The 7,221-nt window shown below is 48.9% G+C and overlaps 1 non-coding gene across 1 annotated transcript; it reads left to right on the forward strand.

Annotated features, from left to right (window-relative positions):
• Positions 1 to 6,624: 6,624 nt before the first annotated feature.
• Positions 6,625 to 6,778, forward strand: LOC119408227. The gene has a single exon (XR_005186723.1). It is a non-coding gene; the product is annotated as a 5.8S ribosomal RNA (ribosomal RNA).
• Positions 6,779 to 7,221: the final 443 nt, after the last annotated feature.

Raw genomic sequence — 7,221 nt, forward strand, 5'->3', positions numbered from 1 at the left:
GGACAATCTGAGCGTACCAAACAGGAGGTGGAGACCAAGCTTCGGCTCCTCTGCGAGGGGGACCCGAGGAAATGGACGTCCAACCTCCCTTGGATTGAACAAGCAATCAACTCTCTTCCATCCTCTACATCAGGTATTTCACCCTTTCATGTTGTCTATGGATTCCAACCCCCTGTTTTTTCAGTCCAGGGGAGAGAAGCTCGGGTTCCCTCTGCACGACTCGCAATTTTACGTTGCCAGCGAGTCTGGAGAAAGGCAAGGAGAGCCCTAATTTTGGCCACCAAAAGGTACGTTCGGGGGGCTAACCGCAGGAGAACGCCTCAACCATTGTACAAGGTGGGCCAGAAAGCGTGGCTCTCCACCAAGGACCTTCCTCTCCGTGTGGAATCTAAGAAACTAGCACCACGTTTCATTGGTCCTTTTCTGATTACCAAGATAATCAATCCTGTCTCTGTTCGCTTACAGTTACCCAGGTCCATGCGCATTCATCCAACGTTTCATGTCTCAAGACTCAAGCCATTTGTCCTGCCACGTTTTCGACCCACCACCGACCTCCCACCACTTGCCCGACTCATTCAGGGGAGCCCAGCCTACACGGTCCGACGCCTTCTTCGATCCAGAAGGTGGGGGAGAGGACTCCAGTATCTGGTAGACTGGCAGGGGTACGGCCTGGAGGAACGTTCCTGGGTGCCCTCACGCAATATTCTGGACAAAACCCTCATTAGAGACTTTCATCGACTGAACCCTCTCCAGCCTGGTGGTCCTTCAGGAGCCGGACCTTGAAGGGGGGGTTCTGTCATAGCTCTGCTCTCTGTCAGCTCCTCTGTCATGCTGCACACTCAGTAATCACTCAACTCATGTCACCTGTCACCGCTCATTATCCCACAGCTCCACCACCTGGTCCAGTCAGTACTTAAGCTCACTCATTCCTCTCAGTCTGGGCCAGATTATCTATCCTGTCTCATCAGCAGTAGACTTTCCAGCATTCCATTGATTGACTCATCACGTTCATGACCCTTGCCTTGACCACAACCACGCTTTTGCCTCAGCCCTCGTCTGCTTTTGCTCATCTGATCAGGTACCGACTCATGCTCTTGTTTTTTGACTCTCTTTTTGGATCACGTACTGGATACTTCTGCTGAACTACTGACTTCACGGTATGAACTCTGCCTTTCCCTTCTGACTGTTTTTGGATCACGGATTAAAGGTCAAGCTCATTCTGTATCACGGACTTATCCTTACCCCTGAATCTGATTCCCACAGATTCATTTCCCCAATTAGTCTCTTTCCCCCTGCATCTACTAACCTTTATCTTTTAGTTGCAAGCCTGTTGGACTCCGTTCCAGTGGACCTTAACATCAGTTCTACTTCTACTGGCAGCCCGCCACTACCCAATCACGAACTACCAATCAGAAGATCGGAACCAGCCCAGAACCGGACCTACTCCAGAGTTTTACTTTATTTCACAATAAATCTTTTAACCCTCTCAGTGGTTGTTGTTGTTGTTTGCGATCCGGCCTCTGGTTCATGACAGAAATGTCATATATAAGGAATTAAAACAAATATTGACATTTTGGCATTTCAGTATGTATATGTATATGTAGTGCAAAATGTAAAAAAATGCATGTCCATCAGCAACACCACTTAACAGCAACAATAATTTGAACTTAAATAAACAGTCCCGTATGTAAGGTAGTCATTGGGCCGACTTTTCCATCTAACATTAACGTCAGTGGGTGGAATGACATTGATTTTTCAAAGGAAATTTAAATATTGTAATGAGGACAGCTTGGCGAGCCAACTTTGGCCCGAGGGTCCCACTTTGGGCACCTCTGCACTAGACTGAGGAACAGCTTCTACCCTGAGGCTGCTAGACTCATGAATCTCTAATCAGGATAATCACTGTAAGAAAAAAAACATATATTGCTGCTGATTTATTTCATGTTGCTGTGTTCATTGGTGCTCATCTGCTCACACAGACTCATGATCGTGCTGCTGTTCGACATATTGTTTTAGTACCACTAGTGCTTAGAGTATTTTTAGTTAATGTTTTTCTTAGTTCATATCTTAGATCTTATTACTGTTTTACGTTTACATTTTATACTTTTGTTGGATGTAACTGGGACCCTGTGTACACAATTTTTGTGAATGACAATAAAGAACCTTGAATCCTTTTCGGTTCACAGTGGTCACATGTACCCATATCCAGAAGTCACTGTGTAAGAGGCGGGGGGACACCCTGGACAGGTCTCCAGTCCATCACAGGGACACACAGAGACAAACAAGACAAACAAACATTCACTCTCTCACTCACACCTAGAGACAATTTAGTTATTAATCAGCCTAACATGCATGTTTTTGGTCTGTGGGAGGAAACTGGAGTACCCGGAGAAAACTCACACATGCATGGAGCAAACATACAAACTCCACCCAGAAAGGCCCCCGGCCGGGATTTGAACCGGTGACCTGCTCGCTGAGAGGCAGCAGCTCTACCAACTGCGCCACTGTGTCATTGGTAATGTTATAATTTACTTAAATATCAACAATAAAACACTTTTCTTTATTTAGGTGACTACATTGTTTGTTTGACTTCATATAAAATCAACTTTATTAACTGTTCCAGTTATTTCAGGGTAAAATAGCAGAAAATAATCCTTAGTTGATGTCCAGAATCCATTAGACACACAAAGTACGGCTTTGTTTTGGTCAAGTTCAGCATTTATAGTTCAAATATTTTAGACACTGAAGATGAACCTGTAACAAGGGTGTCAGAAGCATTCGTAATGTGGGGGGGACACAATGATGTGTGTAGGTGTATGTGTGCGCACGCATAAAAAAGTGTACACTAGTGTACAAAAAGCAGCATTTCACCTAGATTTCCTATAATTCCACACATTTAAAGCATGTTTCTCACCAAGTTTGTGTAAATTCAGCTGTGGGTTTAAAAAACATTTGAACTTTAATACAATTTAATACAGAGCGTCAGGTCGGCACTATTTGTGTTTATAGAGTATAAAATCATCACCACTAGACTTTTTTTTACTTGTGTTCAACACTACTCATCTAAATGATGTTTCTCGTGAAGCTTGAGGACAATAAGGTGTGGGGTTTTAAAGATATTTTAACTTTAATGCACCTGAACACACAGTGTCTCTTACACCTGCAGCGTCTTCAGCGTCACAGTTACTGCTAAGATGCTACAACGTAGCACTCCTCTCAAACATCCTCCTAAATATGAGCATGTTTTCATTATTGGGGACTTTAAATTGCACGTGTGCTGTCCTGAGAAGCCCTTGATTAAGGACTTTTTAAATTTATTGGACTCATTTAATTTACCTCAGCATGTAAACGGTCCCACCCAAGAGCGCGGACATACACTGGACCTTGTTTTAACTCATGATATGGCTGTTAATAATCCTGTTATTGGTGATAATGTTTTTTCAGACCACATGCCAGTCCACTTTGAGTTCACCCTCCCCCATCTAACTCCTAAGCCGTGCATTCCTGCACGTAGTAGCCGGGCCATTAACCATTTCACTGCCGCACGTTTCACAGATGTTTATAACTCTGAAATGATAATTCAGCCCCCGGTGTTTCTCACCACCACTGAGGAACTGACATCCCAGTTCAACTCTGTCTGCTTAAAGACTCTGGATCATGTTGCACCTGTTAAAACCAAAAAATCAAAACTCAGAGCAGAACCTTGGCTGAGTGACGTCACCAAGGCCATTAGGCAGCAATGTAGGAGGGCGGAGCGCAAATGGAGGAAAGACAGGCTGCAGGTCTCTTTCTAAATACTTAAAGAGAGTTGGTGCTGTTATCAGAAAACAGTAAAAGCTGCTAAATCAAAATTCTTTTTTGATATAATTACCTCAAACTCTCACAACCCACATGTCCTCTTCTCCACCCTAAACTCTGTTCTCCACCTCACTGAACCATCACCTCTGGAAGCCTCGACTGAGATGTGCAACAACTTCTTACATTTCTTTTTGGAAAAAATTGCGACCACCAGGGCTCTCATTTCCCCTCCAACTCATGACCCATCCATCCCACCTCAATCTGTAGCTCTATTTGACCATTTTGAACCCATCACTCTATCTTCTCTAGAGCAGGTCATGTGCAACTTGAAACCTTCTGGTTCCCCCTTTGATGTGGTCCCCCCTCGACTACTAAAGGAGGTTTTTCCTACTCTAGGTCCGTCCATTCTTGATATAGTAAACAGTAGTTTATCTACTGGCGTGGTGCCAAAATCCTTTAAACATGCTGCTGTCCTGCCTCCCCTGAAAAAACCAAACCTTGACCCCTCACTTGTTTCCAACTACCGGCCTGTCTCCAAACTCCCATTTGTTTCAAAACTACTGGAGAAAATAGTCGAGTCCCAGTTGAAGTGCTTCCTGGAGGATCACGCCATCTTAGAGCTTTTCCAATCTGGCTTTAAACCTCTCCACAGCACTGAAACTGCCCTATTGAAAGTTTTTAATGACATCTTCAGACCCACAGATACTGGTGATTCTGTGCTGCTTATCCTGTTGGACCTCACAGCCGCCTTTGACACCATCGACCATGAGATCCTCATTGCTAGGTTGGAGCAGTGGGTGGGCGTCACAGGATCAGCCCTCAATTGGTTCAGATCTTACCTCACTGACAGATCCTTTTGTGTCTCCATCAAGGATTTTAGTTCTGCAGCGACAGAGCTTAAATGGGGGGTTCCGCAGGGGTCCATCCTGGGTCCCCTCCTATTCTCTCTATACCTGCTGCCACTTGGTGCTATTTTCCAGAAACACAACATACCCTTTCATTTCTATGCTGATGACTGTCAAATTTACTTCCCCCTAAGACACAATGGTACATGCTCTATTCAACCTCTGCTCGACTGCCTGGCTGACATCAGGGACTGGATGGCTTTAAACTTCTTAAGTTTCAATGAAAAGTAGTCTGAAGTCATGTTGTTCCCTCCCAACGACACAATCACAAACCACTGCATCGACCTTTCCGCTCTAACCCTGTCAGAAAAACAAAGAGTCACTAATCTGGGAGTGATAATGGACCCTTCCCTGAAACTTAACAATCACGTAAACATGATTGTTAAATCATGTTTCTTCCAACTGAGGCGGCTGTCTAAACTGAAGCCCATATTGTCCAAAAATAACCTGGAGACAGCAATACATGCATGCATTACATCTAGGCTTGATTACTGCAATTCGCTTCTGTTTGGTATCAGTCAGACCTCCATTGCACGACTACAACTGGTCCAGAATGCAGCAGCCCGATTTTTAACTAGTACAGGCAAAAGAGAGCACATTGCACCAGTTTTGGCCTCACTGCACTGGTTACCGGTTCACTTTCAAATCCAGTTCAAAATACTGATGTATGTCTACAAATCACTGAACAGTTTTGCTCCCCCATCTCTCTGATCTGCTACAACCGTATGTCCCACCGCGTTCCCTGAGGTCAGCAGACCAGTTGCTCCTCACAGTTCCAGGAACTCGTCTTAAGCGCAGAGGTGACAGGGCCTTCTCTGTAGCAGGACCAAGACTTTGGAACGAGTTACCTCTGCTTGTCAGACAGACCCCCTCCCTCTCGGTTTTCAAGTCCCGTTTAAAAACTCACTACTATTCAGTAGCTTTCAACACCAGATGATCTGTGTATGCTCCACACTGGTTTGTCGTCATTATCTGCATCGTTTATATGTCTATATTCTGATTTACCTAATTTTGTATATTGCTTTGTGTGTTACCTGTTGTTCTGTCTGTACAGCACTTTGGTTGGCCTTGTTGCTGTTTTAAGTGCTTTATAAATAAAGTGGTATGGTATGGTATGGTAACATGTATATATGTTTATGATCAACCCCCCTGGTCAACAAATGCCCGCACTAAGCTCGCTAAACTGGTGAGCGAGCAACACAGAGGTGTCTCCATCTCCTCCACCTGTGCACATTTTCTGACGAGGCAGGAGGAGATGTACAGGAGAAACACCGAGGCAGCAATGCTGCTGCTGCTGGAGAGTTGGAGGTAACCAGGAAAACCTGGAGTGGAGTTTTAGTGTCCTGAGTATTCTCCTATTAATCAAGTGGAATGGATTTGTTCACGAAGAAAGAGAAATTGCGCAGACTGAACTAATGTTTCATAGTAAAAGTGGGGGGGTCCAAATGAACGTTTTTTTAATGTGGGGGGGACATGTCCACTTCACACATAATGGTTGTGACGCCTATGGCCTGCGGCGGCGGCGCCCGGGAGACGCTCTGGTCTCGAACGCGGCTGCCCGCCGGCCGCGCCTACGGCGGCCCCGCCGCCTCCGTCCGACGCGCGGCGCGCGCGGGCCCGTCCCCGGGGCACGGGGGGTCGGGCGCGGGCGCGACGCGCGGGAGGCGCAGCGGGGTCGACGGCGGCGCTCGGCGAACCTCGGCACGCGTTCCAACCTCGGCACCCGACATCCAGCGGCGCGGCGGTCCTGCTCGGCCGTCCGCCGCGCCTCCCGTGTACCCGCGCCCGTCGCGACCCGCCCGGGCCGCGGCGGCGGGTTTGAAGCCTTCGGCCGCGCGCCCGCGCGGACGGAGCGCACGGGAGGTGGAGGCGATAACCCGAGTCGTCCAGAAAGCACCGGCCCGTTTCGAAAAACACGGACGACTCTCAGCGGTGGATCACTCGGCTCGTGCGTCGATGAAGAACGCAGCTAGCTGCGAGAACTAATGTGAATTGCAGGACACATTGATCATCGACACTTCGAACGCACCTTGCGGCCCCGGGTTCCTCCCGGGGCCACGTCTGTCTGAGGGTCGCTCAGTCATCAATCGGAGACGCTCGCGTCTCCGCGGTTGGAGCGTCGCAGGCGGCCTCGCCCGCCTTCGTCCTCCTAAGTGCAGACCGGTCGGCCCGGCGCGCCTCGCGCTCGGGCACGTCTTCCGGACCGTACCTCCGGCGTCCGTACGGCCCTCCCACGCCTCCTTCCCTCCCCGCGCCGCACGCCCCCCCTCTCCGGGGGGGGGGGACGTGCGGCCGGGGGGCGGCGCCTCTTCACGTCGAGCCCGTGGCGCTCGCGGGGGCGCGGCTGCCGGTGGAGATCCCTCTCCTCCGCGCTGCCCGCGTCCACGCGTCCGACCCTCCGGGACCGTCGGTGCGGAGTCCGCCCCAGCGGGGGACCGCGGAGGGGAGCCGGCCGTGCGGGCGACGCGTCGGCCCCCGCGGGACGTGCCCGTCGCGGACGCGACGGATCCACGCCGTC

This window comes from Nematolebias whitei, chromosome 3, assembly GCF_014905685.2.
Source record: "Nematolebias whitei isolate Nwh7 chromosome 3, NemWhi1, whole genome shotgun sequence".
Classification (NCBI taxonomy): domain Eukaryota; kingdom Metazoa; phylum Chordata; class Actinopteri; order Cyprinodontiformes; family Rivulidae; genus Nematolebias; species Nematolebias whitei.